The following is a 15,128-nucleotide window of genomic DNA, read 5'->3' on the forward strand; positions in this document are numbered from 1 at the left end:
GAAACCCATGTTCAGTGAAGCCTTCAAAACATACAAAGTTCTCAGGCTGAAAGATTAAAGCATACAACACTAATATTTTGCCAGCCATTTTATATGAATCAGTACTGAATTACGAGATAGTACATCCTATTGGAACCCTCCCCACCAATCCCTCTGCCTTATCCTTGTAAAGTGAGGATGATTCTAGTACTTCCTCACAGTGTGAGAAGTTAAATGAGTTAATACTGCAGAGTGTGTATAAAAGTGCCTGAGCTCTTGCCATTACTTATGGTGGTGGCGATCTGTTCTTAGCCAAAGAAATGAAGATTTCTTTGCATTCTTCCCACCCATCTGGTGAATCACCATCACTGGAAAGATCCAGCCACCATTTCTGAGGGTCTGGTCTCAGCTGCAGGAGGGAAAGCACCCACAAGAGCGGATTCCTGGTCACAATTTCCTGGGTCCACCTCACCTCCGGGACTCAGTTGCCTGGTCTGTTTGTACTCCGGGGCTCTATGGCAGCTGTCTCAGAGTCTTCACTCTGTTCCTCCTCAAGGGCTCTCACACTCTAAGCAAATGACCTCATGTCTACCTTGCAGATGAAAGCAGAAAGCACCAGGCGGGAGCACTCTCACCAGCCCTTCCTGTGTCTGCACCCTCATTTCCTCCTCCCTCCTATTCAAATGGACTTAACGTACTCATTCGACAACTCTAAGGGGACTTACTCTGTGGACTTTTTGCTATCTCCCGTATCTTTATGCTATGCTTCCCTAAACACTATTTCACTATAAAACTGAAAGCTTTAAATGTTTCCCACTTTGACACAGGTAACAGAAAGCTTCTGTCTCACTGCTCCCTCTGGTGTCCTCCGCGTTCTGTCCTTCACAGCCACACCTCTGTCTGAGTACAGCCACTGTATTCAGGCTTTCTGGGCCTGGCCTCATGACAGCACTCCATGTCCTCTTTTCAACTGCCCCTCTTTTCTTGGTTTGTGGGTTAGGATAGGGTAGATTAGACTGCAGTCATGACCTAGAAAATCTCAGTGGCTTACAAGGGCCAACAACCTAATTTGCAGGGCCTACTGCAAAGTGAAAATGCAGAGCCCTATTAAAAAGTTACTGAGGATTTCAAGATGGGGACAGCAGAGCATTAAACCAAACACAGGGCCCTTCTTAGTGTGACATCCACAGAGCCCACTCTGCTTCCCATGAAGTTCATTTCTCGGGTCACATTCCCACTGCAAGTGACAAGGCTTTTCTGCCTCAAAGCCACCTAGAGACCCAGGCCAAGGGACTTGACATGTTTGTATCATCTCAGAGACGAGAAGCCACACTTGGGCTTGTCACATTTTTGCCCAGAAGTGACACACATCAAGTCGTTTGCACTTTACTGGCCAGAACAAATCACTTGGGTGTGTCTGAGTTCAAAAGGTGGGCACAGGGCAGGGCACTGACTATTTGGTAAAGTAATAAAGTATCCTACATGTGGTTTAACACCAACTTTTCCTGTTATTCTGCCAGTCTGACCACTCCTTGGTCTCCTTTGTCCAACTTTTCCTCTTCTGCTCATTCCTTCAAAGTGAGGGGCCCTCTTTCTCTGTCCTACCTGCTCTCATTCCCAAGCTTCAGATTCATCCATGTGCCGGTGCCTCCTAGATCCGTTACCCAGATACCTGCCTGGATTCCCATTCCTAGTTCCATCTGGCTTTCACAAAAGCATCTTAGACTCAGTATATCTTAAACCAAACTTAAAAGTCCTGCCAAAGCCCTTCTCCCCTCCACCTGCCAAAATTGCTACTTCTCAGTGGCCTGACCTCAGTGAACTGTCTGAACTGACCTTGATTCTTCTGTTTCTCCTCCCCTGCCTGATCAGTCTTCAAATCCCACTGAGCCTATCTCTGACATACCTCCTTATTTCTGCAGCTACATCCCTTGAGCAAGTCAGCATTAGGCTTGAGCTAATGCAGTTACCTTCCCATTGATCTTCCTGCACTCAATAAGTCCAATCCATTTTCCAGTTTATGGCCAGAAATACGTCATGAACCTCCTCTGCTTGAACTCCCTCAGCGGCTTCCTATTGCTCTGAAAACAGAATCTAGACACTCTGGTTTCCACGGCATGTTCTACTGCTCTCCCTCATAACTGGGCCTTCCTTCATTCTGCCAAGAACTTGGTTCTCCAAGGTATTACCTCAAGGGTCCTTGTTTTGGGGCCAGGTCACCGGTCACTTCCCCAGACATCCCTCTGAGCACCCCAATATCAAATTATAAAACTACTATAATATCAGCCTGTCCCCTTTGTACTCGTTACTTGTTTAACTGCCTTTCTCAGTCATATAAGCTCATTCACTGTAGCATCTGGGCACCCAGCACACTTTCTGACATGCAGTTGGTGCTCACATATTTGTCAAATGAATGGTGAACTGATTAAGCACTCACTGTGCTCCTCTTTGTTCCCTATTGGGAACTTAGGTTTCCTCATCTGGTACTCTTCAATCACAACATTTTAGGTTCTTACAAAGAACCAGCAAATCTTGCTGCTAGAAGGTGTTGGACCAGGATTTGAACAGGTCTCTTTGACTCTAATGCCTGAATTAAGCATTTCTCAAACATCAGGCATTCACACGTAAATGACTAATCATCCAGTTTTCCCGGGACTGAGAGGGTTCCTGGGACATGGGACTTTCAACACACAAAAAACAGGAATGTCCAGGGCACACCCAAGACCACTTGTCACTCTATTCATCACTGTCACAAAATTTTTGTCACGTGTCAATTATTTAATGTTCATATTTTTATATTTTATCAACTTGCTTTCACATACCCTCATCCTAAAATGTAAATTGCAGCTTTTAATGGGCTATTTGTATTTTTTCTAACATGCATTTAAAAACAATTGCTAAAATGAAAAATGTCTCATCTGTATATCGCATAAAACCATCTCAAACATCCCCAGGGGTTGGCTTACCACACTTTGGGAAACCCTGGCCAACCCATGCACTGCACCAGGCCCCTGAACTATTCTTCCTTCCTGCTTCTCGGAGAAGCACTGTGCCAGCCCCTCCTGTAGCTGGAGTGTCAGCACCGTGCCTACTATGATATGTAGGCTCTTTTAGTGGCCACAACCTGAATGGCTGTCATGGAAACATAGATGAGTAACCTAAGCCTGGGGAGGTGGGGACATTTGATAAGCTGCTTGTCTAGGGCAACATGGATGGTGCTTGTCACAGTCAGGATAGGAACCTGGGTCTGCCATGGTCTATCTCAAGCAAGGCCAGAAGCATGGGCATAGCTTCTTGGACAGGCCTGGTTAGTTTGGGCTAGCCTGGGAACTCTTCATCTGTCTTTTTTCAAATATGGTCTACAGCTCTTGACCTGGGCTCTTTCACCTCTGCCTTGATGCTTCCCATCAACTGAAAACTGCCTGCAGTCACACCTCTCAACTTCTGGGACCCTGTAGAAAGTCCTGCCTCCATAGAACCCACTCAGAGATAACCTGCTTTGCAGCTCAGTGTAAGAGTATGTGCACATGGTTTCACAGTATTCTCTGACTTCCTCTCCTGTGCAGGTTCAGGTCTAGGGTAAAATAAGAGATGCCTGGAGCACAAAATGGAGGAGGCTTCCAAGACATGCTAAGATTTTGAGACAACAATCCTGCCACTGGCTTTGAGATACTTCAGTCTAGTTTCCAGAGTTTAGTCCAGGGAAACGGGGCTCTGGGAGGTCAGATTTATTGGTATATGAAATTTATTTTTCCTTCATTTTGTTGACATTTGCACTGATAGCACAAAAACAGGACTGGGTAAAACTGGGCACTGTAGGGCAAATCAAAAGCAATGGCACTGGCTGTATGAGGAGCCCACTGCCATTTGGTGGGGGCTTGAGAGAGTCTGAAGTGAAGATTTGGAATTGGAAAAATGGAAACAGCTCTGAAAAACAGATTTTATGGAATTTGAGTCCAAAAGTGTCAAAATAGCTGCTCACAGAAGTGTGTGGAATTCTCACTCTGTTGTCGCATTACTTAATAGGTCATAAAACAAAAGATTTATGTGGCTTAAAAAGGCTCATCTTTGATCAGTTATTTTCTGGATGACATGGCCTTAGTGTGACACACCAAGTTCCACTCCATCGGAGGAGGCAGTCCTTCCCTGGTCTACATGTAGACACAGGTTATGTAGGGATTTGGGGTCCCAGGGTGATGATCAGGCCATATTGAAGCCTGGTGCTTTGTGAAGGGAGGACAGTCATGGTAAAGTGGCATAGAGGATAGACTTAGAAGCAGATGCGAATACTGAGGTCCACAAAATAGGAACAAGCACCAAAAATAAACTTGAGTTCATAGCAGCCGTATTAACAATAGTTAAAAGGTAAAAATAGCCCACGTGTCCATCATTCGGTAAATGGATAAGGAAAATCTGATGTATCTGTGAGATGGACTATTATTCAGCCATAGAAAGGAATGGAGTACTGATAAATGGTACGACATGGATAAACCTTGAAAACATATAAGGACACACTAAAGAGCAGAAATCAGTGAAAAAGAAAACAAAAGTTATAGAGGAAGTAAAAGCCAAAGATGGTTCTTTAAGACCAATAAAATTGATAAGCCTCTCATGAGCTAAATCAGGGGAAAAAAAAGGGAGAAGTCACAAATTACTAACATTAGGAATAAGAGAGGTGATATCACTACAGAATCAACAGACCTTATAAGGATAGGGAGTGCTATGAACCTTTTCTGCCAATGTATTTGACGACTTGGAATAAATAATACATTCCTTGAAAGACACAAAGTATGTGAGGGACAGATGTCAGGTGCTCATCTCTGTTTTACCTAACTTAGAATTCAGGCCAGAAGAGCCGGGAGCATCACTCAAAAATTTTTCAAGCAGAACGAACAACCTTCAAGAACCTGGAGCCAAAGATAATAGTTGAAACCTACAATAGACTGCCTGTGTCAAAACTGGGGGAAATTTCTTTGGGAAATTAGGACATTCAACGCATTTATACTGGGGAATTTAGAAAGCCACCATATGCCCAGGGCAAGACCCATGCTTAGAAAAACCTAAACTTTCACCTGGGGCTGATTCCTAGACATAGTGCATGCCATAATACAAAGAAAATGCCCAAGTGTTAAATGAGAGACCTAGGACACGGGGAATTTGCAAGGCCTGGGAGAGAGACTTTTTGTTTGTTTTAGCTCCCAGCACTCAAAGAAATCTGTCAAAACACTAGCTGAACACAAGTGACCACACCTAACAAGAATTGCTACATTCTTTGCAATATTAGTTTGAGCAAGTCACTAAGCAAACGGATCCTTCACCAATTAAAAAACAAAACAAAACAGAAAAACCTGAGGAAAGGGGAGAATTTGATATCCAGAGTTCATACATTATAATATTCAGATGGCCAGTTTTCAACAAAAAAATAATCACAAGACATACTAAGAGAAAAGTATGGCACATTCAAAGGCAGTAAATATACAACAGAAATCATCCCTGAGGAAGGCTAGACATCAGAAGTTCTAGACTTTCTTAAATATGCTCAAAGAGCTGTTTAAGAGCTAAAGACATGCACAAAACACTAAAGGAAACCAAAACAAATATATATACAAAATAAAAATATCAGTAAAGAGGTGGAAACAATAAAAAAAGAACCAACAAATGCTGGAGCTGAAAAAGTGCAGTAATTGAATGAAAATTCACTAGAGGGGTTTGATAGCGATTTGAACAGATGAAAGAATCAGTGAACTTGAAGATAGGACAGTTGAAATTTATCGAGTCTGAGGAACAGGAAGAAAAAGGAATGAAGAAAAGTGAACAAATCCTAAGGGACCCATGGGACAACATCAAGCAGGCCAATATACAACTAGGAGTTCCTGGCTGGCCCGAAGGTACTGATTCATCTCAAATGATTGCCCTCTGTTAGTCACAGATTGAAATCTTTGGTCTACTCTTTCTCTCCTTCTCACTACTGTACTTGACTAGTCTTTTTTAAAAAAGAAAAAAGCAAGTAGGAATTCTAGAAAGAGGAGAGAAAGAATCAAATAATATTTGAGGAAATAATGGCCATCATGCCCCAAATTTAATGAAAGACAAACCAACAAACCCAAGAAACTTAAACTCTAGTAGGATAAACTCAATAAGATCGCATCAGAGGCCGGGCGTGGTGGCTCACGCCTGTAATCCCAGCACTTTGGGAGGCTGAGGCGGGTGGATCACGAGGTCAAGAGATTGAGACCATCCTGGTCAACATGGTGAAACCCCGTCTCTACTAAAAATACAAAAAATTAGCTGGGCATGGTGGCAAGTGCCTGTAGTCCCAGCTACTCAGGAGGCTGAGGCTGGAGAATTGCCTGAACCCAGGAGGCGGAGGTTGCAGTGAGCCAAGATCGCGCCATTGCATTCCAGCCTGGGTAACAAGAGCGAAACTCCATCTCAAAAAAAAAAAAAAAAAAAGACCATATCAGACACATAATTAAATTACCAAAAGCAAAAGACAAATAGAGTCTTTGATGCAGCGAGAGAGAAGTGACTCATCATTAACATGTGAATAAGATTTATGGCCGATTTCTCATCAGAAACCATGGAGGCCAGAGAAAGCAGTATGACATTTGAAGGGCTGAAAGAAAAAAAATAATCTGTCATTCAAGAATTCTATATCCATCAAAGCTGTCCTTCAAAAATGAGGAAGTTAAGACATTTCCAGACAAAATTAGAAGGAGTTTGTTACAACTAGCCTTGCCCTACAAGAAATGCTAAAGGGAGTCCTTCAACTTAAAAGGACAAGATGTTATGTTAAAACATCACGTTGTGCACTGTGAATATAACAATTTTTATTTGTTAATTATACCCTAATAAAACTGGGGGACAGGAAGAAAAGATGCCAGATAGTAGCTTAAAGTCATATGAAGAAATAAAGATCTCCAGTAAAGGTAAATACATGGGCAAATATAAAAGTAGGTATTATTATAACTTTGGTTTGTAATTCCTGCAGGATTTAAATGTGTAAAAATAATTATAAATCAACATTGAGCACACAATATATAAACATGTTAATTGTGGTGACAACAGCATCATCAAGGGGGCAGAATGGAGCTGTCTAGGAGCCAAGTGTTTGTATGTTATTAAAGTTAAGTCGGTATCAGAATAGACTGTCATAAATTGAGGATGCTAATTATAATACCCACGCTAATCACAAAGAAAATATCTAAAAATTATGCAAAAAAGGAAATGAGAAGAGAATCGCATGGTTCACAACAGTCAACCAAACATAAAAGAAGGCAGTAAGGGAGGCAATGAAGGACAGAAAAAGCGTAAGATATAACAAAACCAAATGGCAAAATGGCAGAATTAAGGTCTTCCTTATCGATTATTACTTTAAAGAGCTTAAACTTTCCAGTGAAAAGATTGGCAGAATGTATAAAAAAATGATTCAATTATATACTGTCCTCAGGAGTCACTTTAGATTCAAAAACACAAATAGATTGAAATGATGGGAAAACATATTTCATGAAACATAACCAAAAGACAGCAGGGGCGGCTGTACTAATGCCAGAAAAAAAAAAAAGACTTTAAATGCTAATTGTTACAAGAGACAAAGACATTATATATTAATAAAATGGTCAATTCATCAAGAATGTATTAGTGTAACATTATAAACACATGTGTACCAAACAAGAGGTCACCCAAATATATGAAGTAACATTGACAGAGTAATAGGGAGTGAAAAATTCTACAATAATAATTGGAGACTTGAGTACTTTCAGTAATGGATAGAATAGCAATAGGAAAATTCTACTTTCAATAATAGAATATCTAGACAAACTAGCAATAAGGAAATAGAGGATGTACACAACGAAATAGACCAATAGGACCTAAGAGACATATACAGAGCATTCCATTGAATAGCAGCAGAATACACATTCTTAGTCCAGGGTAAACCGTATAGTAGGCTATGCAGTTGACTGAATGGTCCCCTCAAATTCATATGCTGAAAGCTTAACCTCAGTGTGATGCTATTGGGAGATGAGGCCTTTGGGAGGTAATTAGGTCATGAGGGTGAAGCCCTCACAGATAGGATTAAGTGTCCTTATAGGAAGGGACCAGAGAGCTAGCTGGTCCTCTTTCCATCATGTGAGACCACAATGAGAAGTTGGCAGTCAGTTTGCAACTTAGATGACCAGAGTCCAAACTTGCTGGTACCTAGAGCTCAGATTTCTAGCCTCCAGAACTATGAGAAATGAATTTCTGTTGCATAAAATCCACCCAGTCTATGGTCCTTTGTTAGAGCAATTCAAACGGACCAAGACAGGCAACAAAACGGATCTCAATAAATTCAAAAGTATTGAAATCAAGCCAGGCATTCATGCATGTAGTCCCAGCTACTTGGGAAGACTGAGGTGGTGTAAGCGTTGCTTGAGCCCAGGAGTTGGAGGCTGCAGTGAGCTGTGATTGTGCCACTGTGCCTGGGTGACAGAGTAAGACCCTGTCTCTTAAAATTCTTTTTAAATACTGAAATAATATATTTTCTGACCACAATGAATGAAGCTAAAATCAATAATAGAAGAAAAACCGGAAAATGTAAAAATATGTGGAAATTAAAACACTTTAAAATCAACCAGTGGTCAAAGAAGAAATCACAAGGGAAATTAGAATTACTCAGAGGGAAATGTATAGCTGTAAATGCTTACATTTAAAAACAAGAAAATGATTAAATTAATAACCTAACTTTACAGCTTGAAGCAATAGGAAAAGAAGAGAAAACTATGCTGAAAGCTACCAGGAGGGATGAAATAATGAGGACTACAGTAGAGATGAAAGAATAAAAAACAATAGAGAGAATTAACCAAGCAAGATTGGTTCTTTGAATAAATCAACAAAATTGGTAAAGCTTTAGTTAAACTTAGTAAAAATGAGAGAAGATGCAAAAAACTGAAATCAGAAATGAAAGTGGAGACGGTAAAAGTTCTATTATCACCAATCTACTTAAACAAGGATTGTGAGAATGCTATGAACATTTGTACGCTGACAAACTGGATAACCTAGATGAAATGGACAAAATTCTGGAAACACACAACTCCTCAAAAGTGAATCATGAAGAAAATAATGGATAATCTCAATAGATCTACAACTAATAAGAAATTGAAGCAATAATCAAAAACCTCCCAACAAAGAAAAGACTAGGCTCAGATGGTGTCACTGGTGAATTCTACCAAACATCCAAAGAAGAATTAACACCAGTCCTTCTAACATCTTCCAAAAAATAGAAGAGGAGGGAATACTTCCTAACTCATTCTATGAGGCCAACATTACCTTGATACCAGAATCAGATAAAGAAAATTACAGACCAATATCCCTTAAGTATATAGATGCAAAAATCCTCATAGCAATATTAGCAAGCCGAATCCAACAGCATATTAAAATGATCACACGTAATGATTAAGTGGAATTTATCCCAAGAATGCAAGCGTGATTCAACACCAGAAAATTAAAGTAATATATTACATTATTAGAATGAAAAAAAAACACACACACAGAATCATCTCAATTGACATAGAAATGGACTTTGACAAAAGCTAATACCATTTCATGATTAAAACAAACAAAACGAAACAAACACACACACGCACAGAAGGCCGGGCGCGGTGGCTCACACCTGTAATTCCAGCACTTTGGGAGGCCGAGGTGGGTGGATCACGAGGTCAGGAGTTCAAGACCAGCCTTGCCAAGATGGTGAAATCTCATCTCTACTAAAAATACAAAAATTAACTGGGCATGGTAGTGGGCACCTGTGACCCCTGATACTTGGGAGACTGAGGCAGAGAATTGTTTGAACCCAGGAGGCGGAGGTTGAGGGACGTGGATGTTGCAGGGAGGTGGAGGTTGCAGTGAGCTGAGATTACACCACTGCACTCCAGCCTGGGATACAGAGTGAGACTCCATCTCAAAAAAAAAAAAAAAAATTAGCCGGGTATGGTGGCGTACACAAAAAGATGTCCAACATCCTTAGTCATTAGGATAATACAAATCAAAACCACAGTAATACAAGTGCATTATCTACCAGGATAGCTCTATGTTTTTAAAAAGGAAACTGTTGATGAAGATGTAAAGGAACGGAAACCTCATACATTGCTGGTAGTAATGTAAAATGGTGCAGATGCAGCCAGTGTGGGGAACAGTTTGGCAGTTTCTTAAAAAACTAAACAGAATTTCCATATGATCCAGCAATTCTCCCCTAAAAGTATATGTTCACTAGAATTTAAAACAAGGACTCAAACAGATACTTGTATGTCAATGTTCATTGCAGCATTATTCACAATAACCAAAAGGTGAAAACAACGCAAATATCCTTTAGTGGATGGATGGATAAATACATAATGGATAGACCACATTTACATTCTACGATGTATGTGAGTCTTGAGAACATTATGGTAAGTGAAATAAACCGTACACAAAATGACAAATGCTGTATTATTCCACGTATCTGAAATATCTAGAGTAGTCAAATTCATAGAGATGGAAAGTAGAATAGAGGTTCCCAGAGGTTGGGGAAGGAAGGGAATGAGGGGTTGCTTGATGGGAACCCAGTTTCTGTGTGGGACGATTAAAGGGTTACAGAAGTGGATGGTGTTCATGGTCTCACAACAATGTGAATGTAATCAGTGCCACTGAACTGTACACTTCAAGTGCCTAAAATGACACATTGTATGACTTTATGTGTGTGTGTGTGTGTATATATATATATGTATATATATATATATATACACACACACACATATACATATGTATGTGTGTGTGTTTGTGTATATATATAACTACTTGGTCAGGCATGGTGGCTCAGGCCTATAATCCCAGAACTTTGGGAAGCCGAGGCGAGGGATCACCTCAGGTCAGGAGTTTGAGACCTGGCCAACAGGGTGAAACCCCATCTTTACTAAAAGTACCAAAAAATAGCTGGATGTGGTGGCGGGCGCCTATAATCCCAGCTACTTGGGAGGCTGAGACAGGAAAATTGCTTGAAACTGGGAGAAAGAGGTTGCAGTGAGCCAAGATCGTGTCATTGCGCTCCAGCCTGGGTGACAGAATGAGACTCCGTCTCAAAACACACACACTCACACACGCACATGCACACACAATGGTATGTGACCCAGTTGAGGCCAGTGAGATGGGAGAAACCGACTGAAGGGCTTCTGGGAAAAGTTTCCTTATTCCTAGTGAGAACCGATGGATGAGACATGGTCTTTGCTGTTGCTCTGCACCTGGCATCTGGAACTGCTGCAGCCATCTTGTGAACAGACTGAGGCTATGCCAACAGGGGGCCACAGACAGATAGAAAGATCTGGGTGCCTGAGGATGCCATGGAGCTACTGGATGGACAGCCTAGGAAACATGCGGAGACCTGTGGCTACTAAAAATCAAACGCATGAGCTGGGCATGGTGGCATGCACCTGTGGTCCCAGCTACTTGGAATGTGAGGTGAGGGGATTGCTTGAGCTAGGAGGCTGAGGCTATAGTGAGCCTTGATCACATTGCTGCACTCCAGCCTGAGCAACAGAGCAAGATGAAAAACAACAAAAAATGCTACTGGACCAGTGGACTGCTATGAAGTCAGTCCTATCTGGGCTTTATAGTTTCTTAAGACGATTTTCTTATTGTTAAAAAGGAAGTGCTGGAGGCAATTAATAAAAAACTCAAAAATTCCATCTCTTCACTTAAGCTTAAAATAGACAATTTAGAAAAAAACTGAAAGATGAAAAATCCAAATATTTTAAAAATTGGTCTGATGTCTGACTTTACCAGATCGAGAAGATGGATGCAAACCTCATATTTCAAGTAGCTACAACCAGAGCAGCCTTCGAAATCCATCAAAAGAAAGAGTAAGTGCGCTTTGGGAGGCTGAAGCAGGCAGATCACCTGAGGTCATACGTTCAAGACCAGTCTGGCCAACATGGTGAAACGCCTCCTCAACTAAAAATGCAAAAGTTAGCCAGGCATGGTGGTGCACGTCTGCATTCCCAGCTACTCAGAAGGCTGAGGCAGGAGAATAGCTTGAACCCAGGAGGCAGAGGTTGCAGTGAGCCAAGATGGCACCACTGCACTCCAGCCTGGGCAACAGAGTGAGACTCTGTCTCAAAAGAAAAAAAAAGCAAGTGTAGACAACATTAGAAGATGCTTTTGAAGCCAAGTCCTGTCTTCAGGGAAGCCTGGCACTGCGTTCTGGGAAGGCCAAAGAATGGAGAGTAAGAATGAGCAAGCTTAGGCCCCAGAAAGAATGGCTACGAGGTAGGAGCTTGGCTTTGGATGTAACAAAGGAGAGACATCCTAGAAAATGAACCAAAAGCAGTTTAAAAAAATATATGTGTTGCTGTGGCTGAGTTACATACTTATTTGAAAACCCTTAGGGGGAAAAAAGAAAGGCAATGAACACTAAATTAACTGAAGATAAAATAATCGATTGCTTCAAGACCACATGAAAAATATCTCCAAACCAGGAAATCGATACTGCAGAGAAAAGCGCAGTTAGAAAGGGAGGGGCAGAAACACTTCTGGGAGAAACTTCAAGTCCTTTCTGAACTCGTCGTGAAAACGAAATGAATTTCCACCCAATATTCAGTCTTTCCAAAGCAGCAAGCAGTCCCTTCATTCCCAGAGTGACTTTGGGGGAAGTCAGAAATTGCACAAGTGATAATAATAAAGAATGAAGACTGTTCCAGAAAGAGGACCTATAGGGTCCTCCAGGATGAAGTGCAATTATGTACCTTCCTAGCTGGTGCGTCATGGATCTGGGCACCTGGACAGGGCAGAGAGGCTCAGGGGCGTCTTGCTTCTCTAGGCTGCAGGAAGCTGCCCCGGAAGTGTTGCTGCTCAGCCCTCCACTGCAGGCAGTGACCCGCCTCCCCTGCCTGAAGTGGGAAAGATTGAGGTTAGCTGAGGGCCTCCGTCCTGAACTTGCCTCAGTGACCAGGAAGTCAGTCTAGCCCCTCCAAGTCACAGGCAGCAGCAAGACTGCCTGCCTGGGCTTGTATGTTGGGGAACACACAGCCTTTCTCTCCCTTTCCAGGTCCCAGCCATCACTTTCCCATGCTTTGCTTGTGCCTTTGACCTGAGCCCAAACTGCCACATAAAAACATGTCAGGATGGCCCGTAGCCCAAAGAGGGTGTACTAGGTCCCCTTGGGGTAGCACTGGAGTGAGGAGGGGGCTGCTGAAGTCGGTCCAGGTCCCCACACCACTGCACTGTGGCAAGTTTCCATGATTCCAGCCTCATGGTGCTGCTAGAATGAGAGGGCCATGAGGAAATGAAGGCACTAGGCCTGTGAGGGTGACAGTTTGTGTCTGCTCTAGAAAGGGTAGAGGGCAAGGAGGTAGCCCCAGGGCTTGAGGGCAGCCAGGACTCATTAGCCTCAGGCTACCCTGGGCTGCAGAGCCCAGGACTTCTCAGCCGTGGCTAACAGGTGAATGGAGCGTTCCAGAGGACTGGGCTGTGATGTCCAGGCCAGGCTCCCCTGCTTCCAGCAGGCTCCTGCTGGTCAGAGGGTCAGCTCAGCTCATGGCCCCAGCCACAGCTCCCTCTGGCTGAAAGCATGTGTGTCCCTCTGGCAGAGGCTGCACTATCCGGGGAGAGGGAAGGTCCAGGCCATGCCAAGAGGGCACTGGGCTTTGTCTGGCTGCTGTGGGTATGGAGCAGAGCTTTCTGTTTCTGGATGGCCTCTTGGGGGTAGAAGCAGTGAGCCCCAGATTCCAGAGCCATACTGGTCACAGCTCTGTACCCTCTAACCCCAACCATGGGATGAGTTCCCCTGGTTATGCCCAGCATGTATGTGTCCACTGTGCAGCAGTGGCTCTGGCTGGCCTTTGTCTTCGTAGCCTTAGAAATTTTGCCCTCCCACTGCCACTCCCAGCAGCTGCCCTGCTCTGGCTGCTGAGCCCAACTTCTCTGCCAAGGGCCTTCCAGGTGCTTCTCACTGCACCCACGCTCCACCTGGCCTCCAACTTCCCTTCTCTACACTCCATAGTCTCGCCCCTTATCCCCTTTGGACAATCCAGAAGCTGGCTTAGGAGCTTAGGCAGACACACTCATTCACCCATCCATTTTTTCCTTATGTTTATGTTTACAGCCTATCAGGGACCCAGGGAAAACCAGAGCAGCCCAACCCTCAAGGAGGTCACAGTCCTGTGAAGGAGTCAGACGTAGAAACAGATAGCGCTGAGGCTGCAGGGTAAGAGCTATGAGATGGAAGCCAGAGAACCCCCCATCCATCCCCATGAGGTCGGAGGTGTCAAGGAAAGCTTCCTGAAAGGGGTAGCACTGTAACTAAGACTTGAAGGAAGAGCAGGAATTTTACCAACAGCTGTAGACCTTCATAGAACCCCGAACAGAGAGATGGACTAGGGTGTGGACTGTAAATTTAATTTGGTCCTAGAAGGTGTGGCCAGGTTCTGGAAGCTGCCATAAAGGGGTAAAGCTGCTGAGAACCTCATGATGGAAGAGCTCAGAGGGTTTCTCCTTCCTCTTCCAGCAGAAGCTCCCACTGTCGCTGGCTCTGAGTGGTGCTGGGATGTGTGCGATGGCACGTTCCATTCTGCTGCTTCCTGAGCTTCTGTGGACAGGCTGCCATCAGTCACTGACTCTCAGGGAAGGAACCAGTGGTGTTTCTGGGTCAGCTGTGCATTCCTCCATCAGGCGAACCTCCTGCTCGGCACTCTGTGAGCCCACACTGCCATGAGGGATTTGACAGCAGAAAGACCCCAGAGAAGTCCTGATGGGGGGGCAAGGAGGCTCCGGATGGCCATGGAGGGAGCTCCAGCAGCTGAGAAATTCTCCCCAGGCTGGCAGGTATCCTTCTGCTTGGGATTTTGGCCCATTTATCCTGGGCTAAGGTGGGGCTGAGGGTGGGCAGGTTCTAGGGGCAGCTGCGCTGTGACCCTTGTTGTTGGGATTGAATTGTGTTTCCCCCGCAAAAGATGTGTCCAAGTCCTAACCCCTGATACTTACATTTGTGACCTTATTTGGAAATGGGATATTTACTGATGTAATCAAGGTAAAATGAGGTCATACTGGATTTGTTCGGGCCCTCATTTAGTGAGTGGTGTCTGTATAAAAGAAAGGGAGATTTGGACAGAGATGCAGACACACGGGGGAGAAAGCCATGT

Source organism: Callithrix jacchus, chromosome 6, assembly GCF_049354715.1.
Source record: "Callithrix jacchus isolate 240 chromosome 6, calJac240_pri, whole genome shotgun sequence".
NCBI classification, from domain to species: domain Eukaryota; kingdom Metazoa; phylum Chordata; class Mammalia; order Primates; family Cebidae; genus Callithrix; species Callithrix jacchus.